The sequence below is a fragment of the Notothenia rossii genome (assembly GCF_949606895.1).
Source record: "Notothenia rossii genome assembly, chromosome: 6".
Lineage (NCBI taxonomy): Eukaryota > Metazoa > Chordata > Actinopteri > Perciformes > Nototheniidae > Notothenia > Notothenia rossii.
The window spans coordinates 31,302,292-31,318,350 of record NC_136909.1 but is presented as its reverse complement, the minus strand read 5'-3'; positions in this window follow the sequence as shown (position 1 = coordinate 31,318,350).

Here is a 16,059-nt window from a genome sequence, read left to right as displayed (position 1 = left end):
GAAGCTGGAAATATGCAATGTGAAACCTTTTATTTGAAATAAAGATTCTGCAGGGAATATTCTTAAAGAACAATAGCTCAAGTGTCTGAAAGAGCTGCAGGCTAAATGAGTGTGCGGTACTTTTTACTGCTTGAGAGCAGGTTCGTACCAGACACCAAAAGGTGTCTGGTCTTCGTCAAACTGAATGAGACTTTTGTTTCCGGGTTTCTTCTGCTGTGTCGCACTGATTGGGTGCGACAGGCCATGTGTTGGTCTCTGCCAATAAGATGACCTCTGGGGGAAAGCACGTACACCTCCTCCTCCTGTGTTTTAGTATGAAAGACTGTGTTTTCCTTTGGTTCGCGCTCTTGTTTTTCACCGGCCGTTCCTGAGACCTGTCTCACACGTGGTAGAACCTGAGCCCGGAGTACTCTGCAGAGTGCTTCGTGATTTCTTTGTATTTGTATTTTGTATCGTTACTGTATATCATTAAAGCCGGATTATTGTTTAACTTGTATTCTGGTGTTTCTTAATCCCTCCTTTTTCCCGAATTCACCAAGTTTAGCAAACGACACGCGGAGACGAGGTTGGTTTTCAACATCCTCCAATCTCCAACAAATGGTGAACCCGACGTTTCTGAGTGGGGTGTTTTCGGGGAAGAGACCACCGGCGGCAAGCGGACGGAATAGTCCAGGGCTAAACATCTCGGCCTCTTCTGACAACTACAAACAGAGCTCTGTACAATAGGCTACCAGGTGAGCAGACACGATTTAATTCGAAACCTGTGATTTGACCATATTCCAAATTTTAGGGTTGTCAGACGAAGTTTACAGTGTTTTTTATAGTAACAATGCAAATGCGTGTTTTAGTTGTTAAAACCGGATATCGAGTTTCGGCAGGCCAGAAGGGTATTAAAGTCCCTGGCTTGGAAGTGGAGGTATAAGAGTCCCCACAGTTAAAATCGGATATCAAGTTCCGACAGGCCAGAAGGGTATTGAAGTCCCGGGCTTGTAAGTGGCGGTATTGAGTCCCCACAGTTAGACTGTCTAAGAGTAGTCAGTTGGTTGTATTAAGTCTCCATATAAGACTGACCCAAAATAACGAATCCACAGCTCGACGGGGCTGGAGATGAGTTATTTGTTATAAGTGATCCAAAGGAGAGTAACGCAAACTTCAGAAAGTCATTCTGAAGTGACCGGGCCTCACTATATCCTTTGGTGTGTTGTGAATATTTACTGGTAACAAGGACAGTAAGTCAGATCAATAGATATGAAGTCTGTGAATATTGACTGGTAACAGAAACAGCCTAAGTCAGATGAATAGATACGAAGTCATAATGAAGGGAAAATTTTAACGAGAGGAGCGTGAGTTGAGAGCTTACGAGGACAGTGGGTTCAAGCAAAAAAATTGAATAAAAGGATAGCAGAAGTGTTAATTGTTGAAAGAAGCCCCCCTTTTCCAAAGGAGAGGCTGAGAGCTACAGCAGGGGAGAGAGAAGGGGGTGTCAGTATTTGTCTGTGAGAGTTCCCCCCACCCTTTTTCCTCTCGAGAGCAGCAGCAGCAGCCCGGAGGGTGTCTGCTTGCTTTTTTCTCTAGTGATCTGAAGTTGGAGTGAAATACATAGAAAATTAACAGATCAAGGTGTGATTTGAAGTGGTAGATATATTGAAATAAATAAGAAACAATGATTTGCTGCTATTTAAATATAGTCTTTGAGAACTGATTGATACCGTTGCATTGCGTTGTGAATTTCATGGTATTTGTCATTAACTAAGGATTGTACTTAATTATATTCCAAGGGGAAAATTATATTAAATACAGGAACAAAAGAGTAGAAAGTAAAGAGAAGATTTTTGTAAGTTTGTCAGAGGGAATCTGTTAATGTTTAAGCATGACAGAGGTGCTGCACGAGGCTAAAAGCCATCTCACACAGTTGGAGAACAAAAGAGGTTTTGATGAGAGAAGCTTGGGCCGGCAGCTGCAGGGCGCAGAGAGGAAGAGAGAGAGAAAAGTCAGATGGTTTGAAGAAGTATAGAGAGAGTACAGGTTATAAAGAGTTACTAATATTCGGGAAAAGGTCATATTGTTTTATGAGTAACATAAAATAAGAATATATTTACTAGATGTAAGAACAACCTAACCCTAGGTTAACAGAACATTGCTATTAACCAGTTTCAGCTGCAACTATCCTGTCTTTGTTCTAAAGAGAACATACGTTGGATTTACAATTTAATATTAAGAAAAGTTCACAATAGATACCATTAAAGACCGTTTGGGATTAATAGGACGAGTTTGTCATAAACATTCGTGCTTAGATGGAATAAAAGTGTTGAGAGATGTTCTCAAAAATGGGAGTTTTCACAATGCTTTTAGTTTTTATTGAAACAATTAAGTAATAAGGACAGAAAAATGTTCCGTGACTATTTATTTAGGTCTCAGCTTTAGTAATAATGAAGATTACATTTTGTAATAATTCCTTTAAGTGTTCCAAAATATATTCATTAACTGTAGTCAGATTACTTGTTTTAAATATATAGCGCTGGATACAGTTAGTTTTGTATTCTGTTACAAATCTAACCATGCTTGTAACACACAACTTAGATAAACAATTTGAAAAGAATAGAATAAGACTGTTACCATTAATGGGTTTAACATTCACATGTTTCAGCATTCCTGACCATATAGACACTCAGCTGTTTTATTTTGTCACCCGCTGGGGGAGAGATTTACATTGAGTTTTTCTCAGTAGCTGATTTGCTGTGATTACAGCAGCATTGGATAGTTGTGCGCCACCTTTGGGTTGTACTCTGAATCAGGGTGTTGGTGAAAAGTTGCTCATTGCAAACAGAAGAACTGTGCAAAGAACACATCTCAGAGGAGGGTTTCAAAGTTTGCTTGTGCCTCGTTGTCAAGGCAACAGTGGTGTGAAGAGGTACTGCAGTTTTGGGGGATTTCTGCGGCACAGAGGACAACGTGTGTCTGCTGATTGTATCACATTGATCCAGAGGTCCCTTCCCCCTCAGGACATCCCAATGCCAGAGAGAGTTTCCTTGGAGCCCACTGACCAGGGCCGGTTCTAGCTTTTTGGGGGCCCTGCCACTGACTACAGCTGAAGAGGACAATGAATCATTGACTGTTCTCAATATGACAAGATCTTGAGACAGGCTGGTCTCAGTCTGTTCAGACTCTGAAGAAATCATGCAATGATTTTACAGCATAACTGTGCAAGAGTTTATCAGAAGGTGGTGTAGAACGATATGCTTAGTGTTTAGGAAAGGAGGCTGATTGTTTAATGATGGTCTGGAATGCTGAAAGGGTTAAGGTTTAATATCCTTGTTTGGCAAACAAGACATCTGATTATTATGTCACACATGATAATCTTGACATAGTGACTAGCTATGGGTAAACGTGTGGACGTTATACCATTATTATCATGAACTAAAAATAAATAGGGAAATAGTATCTGGTTAAAGATGAATGGATTTCATATCCTAGAGAGGATTAGTTATATTGTGAATACTTCACAAGGTATTTACTAATGTATTTTGAAGAACACACAAGAACACAGGTCCAGTTTTGTTTTTTTCTAGATTACATTTTCCATTACCAAAACTGTTCAGCTTAGGTCTAGCTTTAGACTTTGATAGTAAAAGAGTATTTAGGCTTATTTTTGTATATCTGACATTTTTTAAATATGTTGGCTATTCACTAGATAGAAAGATGGCATTACTCTCTATTTGTTAAGAACATTTCTGAAGATTAAATATTTGTTTCATTCCTAATATTCCTATTTAAGATGTAATTTGAGAGTAACAAGGCTGATGCTGAAATTGGGAAATATGTTAGTGGTTTACATGATGTAAACAAAACAAAAAAAAAGATTTTGTTTGTTCAACCTCCAGTTAGATCTGAAACAGTAATAATGATTGATTTGGCCAAAGCTTAGTTTAACATCCTGATGTAACATTATGAGGTATGTTCACTTCTAAGGGTAAACAAATTGATAAAATGGATTATTATTATTATTGATTAATTTGGAATATTAATTCAAAAGGCCGTTTTCTGCAGGTTCACTTAAGAATGCCTTGCATGAACATTTGTCAGAACATTTGTTATTGTGTTTCCTAGGGGCGGTATATTAATAAAGTGTATTGATCATTTGTTTGTTAAACATCTGAAGAAAATGGTGCTGCGAACACGAGAAAAACTTTGTTGCATTGGTTGACATCAACACAATGATGTCACTAGTACAACTCCAGCTAGTAGAATATTAAAGTCTCTGCAGAGCACGACACATGGCCAATGAAACTGAGACCAAATGACCTTTGACCCTGACTGACAGTGTGACTTGAGAACAGCACTATCAATGACTGACTCTGGGGCTGACCAAACTTGACTTTACAACCTGACAGTGTGGGTGTGAATGAATTTCTGCATGTGATCAGTGTAACTGCATGATTCTAAAACAATAACTAACCGAGCATGTCTTTGGACTAATACATTATTTTGGAGCTCCATGGGAAACACAGGTTTCCTACAATTTCACACATTTGGAAAAACGCACATGTGACCCGTTTCTAATTCCCACAGGAGTTGGCGGTTTGCAAATGTAAAACTCAAACTAAAATCTAAAGATCCTGTTTCTTTTAGGACTGCCAGCTGGAAATGAACACTTATTTTCCCTGGAGTTTTTACTGTGAAAGATGATGGATATACTTTTGTGAATGATGTTTGGTATTTTCTTATAACCACTGGTTACCTGAAGGTTTTCTTCCCATACAGGATTTTATTACACATGTTTACATGTGTAAAAAGGGGGAGTGTGGGATATTTTCATTTAGGGACTGGAAGAAACCTGCCGCCCCAACTCAGATGTTCAATCTGACCATTGATTGGCAGTTTTAGATTTAACCTGCTCCATATCTGGGGATAAGATACTGTTTGATTAATGTTGACATGTTTTTAATATTGATTGAGTTATAACAGGTAACACAGATGCAGAATCAGTGGCCAAGGGGCTACTGAGAGAGGTAATTCCAGAATGAGAATGAGAAGGTGAACTGTGATAATGAAAACAATTTGGTAATATTTCAACAGGTATTAAAGTAACTGAGGTTTGAAATGTAGAAAGAACATATTACAGCTAAGTTAAAACATAGTAATGTAATGAGATAGAATTTAATTTAGACAACATCTTGTAACTAGCCTGGTAAAGAAGTAAAAGCCATAGACTGTTTAGATCATTATGGGGATGTACATTTAATTTAAAGTCATAATAGATAGACATTTGATGACAGTATGTTGGATTTCTGTATTCATTTTTCAGCTTGATAATATCCAAGCAGTGACAGGTAGAAGCAGTCTCGCCTGGAAATTATTCACTTTGTCAGTATCATGATTTTAGTTGTTTTTAATCCATAACATTAGTGTGTTCCAATACCAGAGACATTAGCAGTTCATATTATATTTAGATTTTAAATGGGATCTCAAGGATTTCATTTAAAATAACACAGATGCTTGTCAGGAATTCAGAGCTATTGAGATATGTTATTTAGTTCAACTGAAGATGTTGGGGTTTATTTTGTTGACACAGGCCAAGTATTAGAATTCTGAAGCGGCCTACCCGCGGTGGGTCAAACACCTGAGGGCCCAGAAGCACTGAGCGTAGACTTGAGGGGTGGGTATCAGATTTCTCCACACAGGTTGCTGACGCCAAAAGGGGGACCCGAGGAGCAGGAGGCCGACACAGCGGAGTTCGTCAGGCCTACGTGACTCAACCCCAGGCTCTCCGGCCTCTACAGAGTGACCCAGAGGACATCTCATGCCGTCCGCCGAGGAGCAAAGGGGGACATCTGGTACTACTGGAGCCAGTGTGCGGCGAGGAACACTCCGGCTAGGACCTTGGAGGACATCAGGACGGACCTGGCTATCGTCAACGCGGACATCCCTACAGCAGACGACTTGGAAGCAGGCATCAGCGGACTGGAGGAGAAGGACCTCGCGGACATCCCTACAGCAGACGACTTGGAAGGAGGCGTCAGCGGGCTGGGGGACTTCTCGAGGCAGCAGAGGAGTCTACTTCTCTCTGATCAGATTAATCAGTTCCACCTTTGAAGGAAAGGCCGCATCTCCCCCTCCCTATCAGCTGCCCTTGTTGGCGTATTCCGCTGAGGGGGGGCCCTGATGATTCAACAACACGCAAGGATGCTGCTTTCTGGCACTCAGGCTCTCACTCTGATAGTTTCTTCACTGTCATTGGAGGTTGTTTTCTGTTCTCAAAGGTTTAATGAAGGGGGACAGACACAGTATCAAAGAATGACAGTACTTTTGTTTCAAATGTCTTATGTGTGTTGGTCTCGTTAAAGCGAGACCAAAAAGGGGGAATTGAAGGATTATTTGAATTATTTGAAGTATTAAAGTAACGTGTTAGGGCAGGAAAGTTCAATCTGGTATATTCATTTTAATGTCACCTTATATAGAATATGTGTTAAACTTGTGATTTCTGCATTGAGTGACTTCTGCCTAGCAGATACCAAGAAGAGGCCCCTAGGGTCTCTCTGTTAATTATCAATAGTCCTTGCAATTAACAGGGGAAGTCCCAGATACATTTTCAGATAATGTAGTTAAAGTCTTGTAGAATTAATGTTTATCTCCTACACATCCTGCAGGCCTGGAGACTTGGGTCACCCAGCAGTAACCAAGATAAACGTCCTTTTGAGCTTATCAATAAAATGTATTCATTCCTAGTAAGCTGACTTTGGGGTGAAGAGAAGTTCAGGGAAGCCATTAAGCCACAAGAACAATTAAACTTCTGTTAATCAACCAAAACTCATGACTTTCAGGGGACAGGACATTCGGACCTATAACAAGGGTCACTTCCTAGAGAATATGTGTGTGTATTTCTTACTGTGATCAGATGTCCTGTATAATCATTTATCAACTATTCCTGTATTAGTGTTTTATTTGATTCCTCTGCTTTTATTCTTTCATATGTGGGTACTAAATGGCTACAAACAGTGTGGAGAAATTAGATTAAACATGTTTTATTACTCTATGGGAAATGGAAGCAGCATGTCAAATGATCAGGGAAATCTACTTGTTTTAAATAGATGTGTGGTTGATTGCTTTGTATTAATAATAGCAGTATGGGTAAAGGAAGCTGGAAATATGCAATGTGAAACCTTTTATTTGAAATAAAGATTCTGCAGGGAATATTCTTAAAGAACAATAGCTCAAGTGTCTGAAAGAGCTGCAGGCTAAATGAGTGTGCGGTACTTTTTACTGCTTGAGAGCAGGTTCGTACCAGACACCAAAAGGTGTCTGGTCTTCGTCAAACTGAATGAGACTTTTGTTTCCGGGTTTCTTCTGCTGTGTCGCACTGATTGGGTGCGACAGGCCATGTGTTGGTCTCTGCCAATAAGATGACCTCTGGGGGAAAGCACGTACACCTCCTCCTCCTGTGTTTTAGTATGAAAGACTGTGTTTTCCTTTGGTTCGCGCTCTTGTTTTTCACCAGCCGTTCCTGAGACCTGTCTCACACACGTGGTAGAACCTGAGCCCGGAGTACTCTGCAGAGTGCTTCGTGATTTCTTTGTATTTGTATTTTGTATCGTTACTGTATATCATTAAAGCCGGATTATTGTTTAACTTGTATTCTGGTGTTTCTTAATCCCTCCCTTTTCCCGAATTCACCTAGCTTGTCAAACGACACGCGGAGACGAGGTTGGTTTGCAACATCCTTCAAATCTCCAACAACATTCGACACATTAAGGGCAAGGACAACGTTGTGGCGGATGCTCTCTCTTGGTTTTTTCGGGGATCCCTTTGGGGCCTCCGTCTTAAGGGGGGGGGGCTGTGATGCCTCTGTGGGTTCATCTAGAGAGGGTGTGGCTGTGCTGTCTATGCTGTCTGTGCTGTCTTGATTGCCTTGATTGCAGTAACTCAGGGCACCTGGGCCTGGTGCCCTGCAGCTATTTAAAGCCTCTGCTCCTCTCTGTCTTCCCTCTGCTTTCCCCTACAGGCATCTGGTTTATGAGTATGTTATGAGTTTCTTCAGTTGCTTCACTTTGTGCACTTCAACACTCACACTCATACATGTCCATGCAATCCTCTCCCTTTTTATTTACACTACTGACACCACTGACATCCACACCTCATGTTTTACTTGTTTTGCACTTAATTAATTTTTCTAATTTGAACCACTTGCTTTAATAAACATCTTTCGTTAAACCGTTGACAATATATGTTGTGTCTCCTCTTTGTTGTGGCCTTTTGAGCCAGGTCATAACAGCACCTTTCAAAACATTAAATGTCACTTTAAAATAAAAAAATAAAATATGAGTGGCATTCAAATACAAAAATGTGTTCAGTAGGAAAACAACAGAGGACAATTACATTCAAAGGAGTGGAGCCAGTTTGAACAAATTATCTTTTAGGCTTGATTGAAAATAACACAGTGTCTGACATTATCATATATGTTATATAATTACTGTTATATCCAGTGCTTGAATTGGAATAAAAAAGGTGCCAGTACTCTAAATCAGCAACAAGTATTTGGCACAAAGTCATAGTATATCCTATAATGCTGGTGGGTTTGTCTCTTTACTGCATATTTTAGAAAGGCTCACTGTACTTAAACAAAATGACTAGGGGTGCATCTGAGATTAGAGGGGGTGCAGTGGTAAAGTGCTATTTTTATAAGTGGGGAGTGGACCTGACACCCTCTAGTCTAGGGGGGTCCGGGGGCATGCTCCCCCGGGAACATTTTTTTTTAAATATTGAAGTTAGATGCATCAATCTGGTGCACTTTGAGAGCAAAATGAAGAGATATATGGATACCTCTCAACATACCTAATGAAACAACTGTAAACAGATTTACTTTTTCTTTATGGATATAAAAGAAAGTAAAGCTTGACTCCTACTGGCTGGTTAAATGACTCCTCGTCCCTGAGGCCACTACCAGTTTTTTGTGCCATTTTGCTGGATTTATTTGTCAATAGCGTTGCTGCACAAAGTGATAGCCCTCTAGTTTAAATCTACTACCCCAAAAGAAACATATGGAGATGGGTTACTATTTAAAAAAAATTGCAAATCTATTTGGGAACAGTGGGGCCGGGCCTCAAATCCTATAGGGGGGTCCGGGGGCATGCTCCCCCGGTAAGATATTTTTTTAAATGTTGGACCTAAATGCATCAATCTGGTGCATTTTGAGGGGGAAATAAAGAGACCACTACACCCATATGAAACAAAAATGTATACATTTAAATAATCATAAAATCATAAGTACATGGCCATAACCAATAAAATACAATATCCAATATGAAAAAACATTGAAACTTGTTTATTTATTTGTTTTTGGTTCATTTATAGTTGTGAGTGTGTCTGGGCTCCTGCATCAGCCTCTCCTGTCTCCCTCCTCTCCCCCTGCTCCTCTTTGAGGCAACAGCAAAGACTACTTTTAGCTCTCAACAAGTTTATCTTACCTTTTTTCACCTAGTTAACATTTTGTTTGTATTATTCATGCATATTTTACTAATCACTACCCCCTCAAATGGAAATATGTGTTTACATAAATGGTGACCGAACCGTTTGAGACCCACTGAGATAACTTAAACTAAGTTAACTATCTAAAGACTCAGAGAGTAATTTACCTCACCAGAGCTGTAGTTATCAGCCTCTCAGTCTGACAGAAAGGACCCTCCCTCCACCTTGTTGTTGAAACAGCTCCTTATTATATCCGTTAGTGCAGCTAGCTAGCACCAGATGCTAACAACGATACACGTAACCGGTGCGCGCGCTTTCTCGCTCGCTCGCGCCACACATACACCAACACACACCCTCCCGAGCTTGAATGACACACAGAGACCAATCGAGGGCATTAGTATGATCTGTATGAAAGTGGCAATGTCGGCAGGCCACGTCATGTAGACAGCCAGTCACCCTCTGTGAGGCAGAGTCAGACCCACATTTGCGCTGCGTTGCGTTCACAATATATACGTATATTGCCGGCGGCTGAGTACCGGCATTTTACTGAGTACCGGCACCTTGCCGGTACTCAGTAAGAAGTGCCGGTACCACATGGGTAAAAATCAGAAGTGCCCGGTACTGCGTACCGGTGAATACTGGCCCAATTCAAGCACTGGTTATATCATTGCTTACTATTCGTGGTTATCGAGTATCAGACAATTAAACAACAGAGAATGTTTTAAGAAATAGGACTATAGCCTACTGACAAATGGCATCTTAACCTTTCATTGTCTGTTCTGTAGGAAGGAGGAACATAACAGAGTGGGACTACACTTAAAAACAGAAGGTAAGGTACGTTTATTTATATACTGTAGCTCAGGGGTGGCAAACTCATTTCAGTTAAGGGGCCACATACTGCCCACTTTGATCTAAAGTGGGCCGGACCAGTAACATCATAGCATAATAATCCACAGGCCCTACATAACGACAATATTTCTGTTCAAGTGCAAATAAGTAGCAACAAGTACATTCGGAAAATGTCCACATGTAATGAGACGCAAAACGTTATTAACAAACTGAAATGTACTATGTTAAGACAAACAAGTGCAATTTCAAGTGCTACATACATGTTCTTTACAACAGATCACAGTTTCCACCTGAACTGACTCACCACAAAATACAAATAAAAACGTGGGAGCTATTAAGTGAGGAGTGTGAGTTACCTCCCTTGCCTTGAAAATATAGAATTTTTATATTGGCAGTGCAGCCACAGTGTCACATCAAATCAAACTATTTTTTGCCTATTGAAGCTGCTGATTGACATTATAATACACAATGTTCAGTGACAGAATAATATAACAAATATCAAATATTTCAGTAGGTTCTTATTTTCACAGAACTGAGGTCACAGAACTGATTAATTTGCTCCTGAAACTTGACATCTTTAAGCCCTCACAAAGGCATCAATATCAGGCTTAAAATCCTGACTAGCAGCCAATTTAATTATTTCATTCAGGCACTTGTGTGTGAGTCTTGCAGTAGGGCCTGGCTCATTTCGTGGCATCTGCAGGCAGTGGCAAGTACTTCCGGCATCTGCCACAGAGGCCGCTACTCCGTGGTATCTGTGGCAAGTATATGCCACAGATGTGGTATCTGTGGCAAGTATATGCCACAGCCACAACTTGCCGTGGCAAGTAAATGCCACAACCATGCCAGTATATGCCACAACTTATATATGCCACAACTTGCCGTGACAAGTATATGCCACAACTTGCCGTGGCAAGTAAATGCCACAAGTTAAGAGTTAAGAGAAGGTTTACCGTAGCTGCCACCCGCCTTCCGTGGCAAATGCTGATATTTAAACCCGTATTTATCGCGTAAAATGTCGCTGTTTTGGCATGACTTTATCGGACTGATCTGTACACAAGACTGATGATCTGTTACTGATGGTCCGATCATATTTTTAAAAAAAGATTAAACATATGTTCTATAGCTTTTACTTGGAGAACGTGGTTTGTTAAAATAAATAAACGTGCTATTTTTATGATAATACTCAAGATATATTATTAGTAAGTTGACATAAAGATCTAACATTGTTGACCAGAGGTGGGAAATAGGCTAACTTGTATACTCAAGTACTGTACTTGTGATTTAGAAATAGCCTAGTTGTACTTTAGTTGAGTATGTAAATGGTATGTTACGTAGTAGGCTACTTACCCCACTACAACTCAGAGGTAAATTGTGTAATTGTAGCCTACTCCCCTACATTTATTTAATACGCTACCTTTAGTTACTTACTACAGATTCTGATTAATGATGATACATATAATCAAGTCTTAAATCAGACTTTATAGTTACTCCTGGAGTAAATTCACAAGATACCCTACTACAGTATACAAAGTCATTAAAACTAGCTGCACCTTTACCAGCTTTGAGAACACTTTCATGATCAATCATTATAATGAAAACATGTAATATGCACTTTAAGTATATTGTTATGCTAATCATTTTGCGCTTTTACTTGAGTAACATTTTAATGCATGACTTTTACTTGTAACAGAGTATTCCAACATTTAGGTTGGCTACTTCTACTTTTACTTCACACTAGAACCACAAGGGGTCGCTGTATAGCCTACCTAAAACCACCAACGTGTCAAATGAAAGAATGCATTGATTTTCAAGGTACAATGTTATTTTATTTATCATACTAGAACACAATGAGTGTTGCCACTACATTGCCGTGGCATGTGCCTTGGCATTTGTGGCATCTCCCACAGAGGCCACTACTCTGTGGCATCTGTGGCAAGTATATGCCACAGCCACAACTTGCCGTGGCAAGTAGGCTATATGCCACAACTTGCCGTGGCAAGTATATGCCACAACTTGCCGTGGCAAGTAAATGCCACAGATGCCACAACTTGCCGTGGCAAGCATATGCCACAACTTGCCGTGGCAAGTAAATGCCACAGATGCCACAACTTGCCGTGGCAAGCATATGCAACAACTTGCCGTGGCAAGCATATGCCACAACTTGCCGTGGCATTTGCGCATGCTGAACGGGAGTTCCCACAAGATGCCAGAGTTAAGAGAAGTTTTACGGTAGCTGCCACTCGCCTTCCGTGGCAAATGCTGATATTTAAACTCGTATTTATCGTGTAAAATGTCGCTGTTTAGGCATGACTTTATCGGACTGATCTGTACACAGGACTGATGTGCGATGTCTATTTTTCAAAAAGATAATAAATTATCATTTATATTCAATTTTACTTGGAATAGCCTACGTGGTTTGCTAAAATAAACAAACGTGCTATATCTATGATAGTATGCTAAACATAGGCCTATATTGTAATAAAAAAAGAAATATTGGCAAGTGAGCGTTGCAACGCAAGCCCTTGGCAATTGTCGCTTCTTGAGGGGAGTTTCCACTGCTTGCTACGATAACCAGGTGTATTGTTACTAGTAAAGACAAATAATTAAAAATAAATATCTGTATTGACACAGCAACGTGTACAATGGTGTTATTAGACTTGTCTACAGACTTAGGGCAGCTGTAACTGATTGCAGTTGCCACTGCTAGTGAGATGCTAAGATTTATATTTTATAAATGAGGCAAAGGACAGTTATATTTATATTTACATGTATAAATGTGTTATTTTAAATCCAGGCATATGTACTTAATTTGTATTATTTTCGTTGTTAATAAACAGATTAATGTCATTGTATCTGTTTTGTTGTTTAATATTTTAATTCTGGTTGAACATTTTTATTTAAATGCTTCAGATTATTCTTATTAGATATTGATATCGGTGAATCCAAACAAACCATGTTATTCCGTTAAGACAGTGGTTCTCAAACTTTTTCTGTCAGGCCCCCCCTTTGGAGAAAAAAAAAAGTCGGGCCCCCCCAAAACGAATAATCAGGCTCAGTGGCGGCGCCAGAGATTTATTTTGGGGGTGCTGTGGGGTAGCTTGACGTTTCATAGAGGGTGCTCAAACATTTAGGGTTTCCCATTAATGTACCGGTCGCTACAGTGGAATTTTCTACTGCAACAATCCCCACGCAAATACACAACGTACCCGCGACTGTTACAATGAAGGCTCAATATTCAGCTCACGGCATATAGGTGTAAGCAGGGATAAAGTGCTATTTTTATAGGTGATGTGTGGACGTCACATAGGGGGGTCCGGGGGCAAGCTTCCCCGGGAAGATTTATTTTTAAATATTGAAGTTAAAAGCATCAATCTGGTGCACTTTGAGAGCGAAAGGAAGAGATCTATGGATACATCTCTCAACACCCATATGAAACAGAAATGTAAACAGATTTACTTTTTCTTGATGGATATTTTACAAATCACCTTTTTAAACTTTATTCTTGTTTTACTGTCATATAGTATTTCATACCTGTTTTTCATTTATTCTCTTATTTTTTTATAACTATAATGATCATATAAACGTGTGCCTCGGAAATAATTATTTACATTAATGGTGACCAAAACATTTGAGACCCACTGAGATAACACTGAGAGAGTCCTTTAGCTCTCAGTCTGACAGGAGAGGACTCTCCTCCACTTTGTTGTTGAAAAAACTCCTTATATCCGTTAGCGTAGCTCGCTAGCACCAGAAGCTAACAACAACGATCTCCAGTACCGGTGCGCTCTCTCTCTCTCTCACGCGCACACAAAATGGCTCGTTCCACACACACACACAGAGCCGAGCTTTAATGAAACAGAGACCCAGACGTAATAGTACTGTACTGCATGATATTATTTTCGAATCAATTTTTCAAATTATGATTTTTTTTTTTTTTTTTTTAATCTTTTTTTTTTTTTTTTATAACCATTTTTCCTCCTGGTCTCTCGCGCCCCCCCTGGCATGCCTCTGCGCCCACCAGGGGGGGCGCGCCCCCCACTTTGAGAACCACTGCGTTAAGACAATCATGACAGTATATTAAAAATCAAGACACAATGCATGCTTTTTTATCCATCCTTTTATTGCGTTTTGAAAGTGGTGAACAATTAACATGAAGAATGTTCTCTTAAGCATGATACTCCAAGCAATCCTCATTTAACCGTATAAAGTTGATTTAATATGTTGAGGAAAGAGGGTTACAATGTAATATAATTACACCCTTGTTAAAACTTTTTGTGTGCATCAGTAAAAAGGTTATATGTCATGCATGCAAATATCAAATCATTGTGTTGCTAATTAACATAAACAGATTTTGATATGATACGTTGTATTTAATTTATTTATCTAAAATGTTGAAATCTTTGCGTTACAGCAAATAATAATAATAAAAAGAAACAGGAAATAATTTACGCATTATTAGTAGATATTTATCTACAGAGTATCTAAAGAATAAACAATATAGCCTACTGAATATGTAAGAATACACTACAATAAACCATCTCACTAAAACCAATAGAAACATATGTTTGTCTTTCTTAACCCTTTCATCCATGAATTATGAAAGCCTCACTCAGGATTTTTTTACCAATTGTTTTTATTGCTCTTGGGGCATGAAAAACAAGATTTTAACTTTAGTTTATTTTTATCTATTTTTTTCAAATTTAGAACATTTAAAAATACATTAAAAAAAAAATTTTTAAGGATGATGTTTTCCTTATTAATAAGTCACAAATCACAAACTCAGTAAATGAACACTGACATAACAAAAACACAGAAAATGACCACTAGTTGTCATAAAGTAAAACAGTAACAATAGGAAATTACAGTCTTTTCAAGTGAATGTATATATTTATATATAAAACAAACAATAGAAGCACACTTACTGTCAAGTAGCCTATACCAACATTAACATAAGATAATCCTTATGTGTATTATGTATGATGGAAATCCATCAAGGGTGAAAGGTTATATCATGTGCACAGCTATTGCTTATGGCAATGAAAATCGTATTGGTCCCGCCATGCGTTTTAGAAGGGGGATGATTTTAACCGTTTTTATTTCAGGGGGGATGCCATCCCCCCTCAACTCGAGTACCGACTATTATCATAAAAATAGCACGTTTATTTATTTTAACAAACCACGTTCTCCAAGTAAAATCTATAGAACATATGTTTAATCTTTTTGAAAAATATGATCGGACCATCAGTAACAGATCATCAGTCTTGTGTACAGATCAGTCCGATAAAGTCATGCTAAAACAGCGACATTTTACGCGATAAATACGGGTTTAAATATCAGCATTTGCCACGGAAGGCGAGTGGCAGCTACCGTAAACCTTCTCTTAACTCTTAACTTGTGGCATTTACTTGCCACGGCAAGTTGTGGCATATAGCCTACATGCCACGGCAAGTTGTGGCATATATAAGTTGTGGCATATACCACGGCAAGTTGTGGCATGGTTGTGGCATTTACTTGCCACGGCAAGTTGTGGCTGTGGCATATACTTGCCACAGATACCACATCTGTGGCATATACTTGCCACAGATACCACGGAGTAGCGGACTCTGTGGCAGATGCCGGAAGTACTTGCCACTGCCCGCAGATGCCACGAAATGCGCTTGCTGTCTCTCGAGTCTTGAGCGCAGCTTTGTTTTAGTAATGTTCATTACAGAGAAAACCTGTTCACAAAGGTAGGTGGTCCCAAAC